This window comes from Mus caroli, chromosome 2 (genome assembly GCF_900094665.2).
Source record: "Mus caroli chromosome 2, CAROLI_EIJ_v1.1, whole genome shotgun sequence".
Classification (NCBI taxonomy): Eukaryota; Metazoa; Chordata; class Mammalia; order Rodentia; family Muridae; genus Mus; species Mus caroli.
Window position 1 is genome coordinate 167,907,391 of NC_034571.1, and position 2,314 is coordinate 167,909,704.

The following is a 2,314-nucleotide window of genomic DNA, read 5'->3' on the forward strand; positions in this document are numbered from 1 at the left end:
CAGCATCCCATGTGCTAGATATACAGGCATGAGCTAACACAAATAGATTACAAATTCTTATTCAACCAATGACTCATTGACAATCTTGGATACCCGGGGCTGGTATGCAGTTATCTCTTCTTAAATATAAATTTCAGAAATGTTTTGAGTTTGCTTTATTTTTGAAATCACTAAGCACTCTGTATCACCGCAAATATGGTGATGGGTCTCTAAAAAGAAATTGTTTATAAGTCATCTGTTCCCTCAGATTCATAATGGTAGCCTTTGAAACAGATTTCATACATTTTACTTTAGAAACAAGAGTTCAATGTGTTGAGAAGCCTCAAATAATAAGCACATGTTGATAAAACATTTAAATCATTCGAAACAAGCATGTCCAAGGCTTTCTCTGTTTATATGTTTTGAATGTAGCCCTTCTTCCTAGAAAGTAAAATCATATGTAACAATTTTAGGAGCTATTAAATAAAAATGAGTATTTACCCTGCATATTAAGTCATCCAACTTGCGGAGGAATTGTTTGCTGCANTTAATCTTCACATCTTCACAAATATCAATTTGTAAAAGTGCCATCAAAGGCTTGAAGTCATTTTTTCTCAAAGCATCATCAATACACTTTTCTAACTGCTGGAGAGATATATTTAATAACATAGATATTCCATCAAAATTAGCCACTCTATGCAACTGAGCTACCAAAGAAGAGTTTTTGAATGAAAATAATAAAATTAGCTCATAAAATACTTATATTTTTTTTAAATTTTCAAAAAAAAATTCCACTATTCAGAGTAACTAATTTTCTATAGTAATAATTTCAGATAGAAAATATTTTATTAAAAGCTCCCAATTTATATTTACATCTTTATCAATTCAAATAAAATCACAAACTTTATCAACTCAAAATNTCTAGTCAGCTTAAGTGCTTTAAACAGTCTGGATAGATTAATCCAATCAAGTTACTAGATAATCTATTAATCATCGTTAGAACCAAAACAAATGGTTTCCTAATATAAAACATGCTCTATATAACAGTCAATGCGNTTTTTACCATCAAAAGATCAAATAAGTCTTCTATCATATTCATAACAGCTTCATCTTTTGATTGTTGTTGATTTAGAATAATCTCCTTGGAATTTTCAAACCAGGAAACCATGTAAAAATGAATACATAAATTAGTTAATTTGAATTCCACTTTAACAATTTATATATTTGTACTTTTTTTAAACCTAGAACAAAATGACTTTAAAAATGAAAACTCCAGTGTTGATAGTCAAAGCAATTTTACATTTTAAAATGTCTTATATTTTTAACTTATTNTATCTCCTCACTGTTTAAAATAGGAATGGAGATAATAATAATTCCATTTCAAAGACCCTTACACTTNCCTTTTTAAATTCTTACTGCAGATACATTTGTTATAATTAGCTAAAATTATCAGGACAATTTATATTATTTGAATATTTTTAGAATTACTTTAATTTGATTCATATATGAGTACATACTATGTGTCCCATATAACCATCAGTTTGATGGTTATGTGTAACTGATTAAACATATAAAAATCAGTGTCTTATATTTTAGTGTAGATGTCAGACAGTAAACAACCTAAATGAGTTGGTCAACAAAAAAATCATTCAAATAAAGTTCCATTGGCATCCTGTGATCCTAAATTCACATGGTTGTCAAGGAACTTGTATAGTTTCCTTCTGAACCTTTATCTTATACTCATAAAAATATTTACTTTACTCTCAAAAGTTCTACATAAAGTTTCTAAGTTTGCATTTAGTAGCAGGACATTTTAAAAATAGAAACTGCACCTTAATCAGCTTTCCCTCCTATGAATAAGTACTTATCTTTTGGACTAATCCTTGTTTTATCATGGTTTGAAGTCCAGCTTGCCCCAATATAAAGATATTCTTGCTACATCTTCCAATAGATATCAAGATGTTTGAAACAGTTTGGATATCCTTTTTATTAAGTTCCTAAAATGAAATGTGCATAATTAAACTGCTGCAAATACAAAGTAGAATGGAATAAACATTGTTCAGGAAACACCATTCATTTACAATCTTCATATATCTGAAAGGGAGCATTCTCACATCCTTATGATGGAAAGGATGAGAAGAGTGGCTTAGTAAAGCAAGTTGTCCCAAGCCACCCAGCCAGTGGCAATAGCANATAGTCAGCTCCATAAATTCTAGAAAGTCTGGAAGCAGTTTTCTCCTTCCATTTTAAAGAGTTAAAGTTAAGACTTCATTTTGGAGACAAGGTCTCATTCTGTAGCTGAGACAGGGTTACAACTTGTGGCACTCCCCCTGCC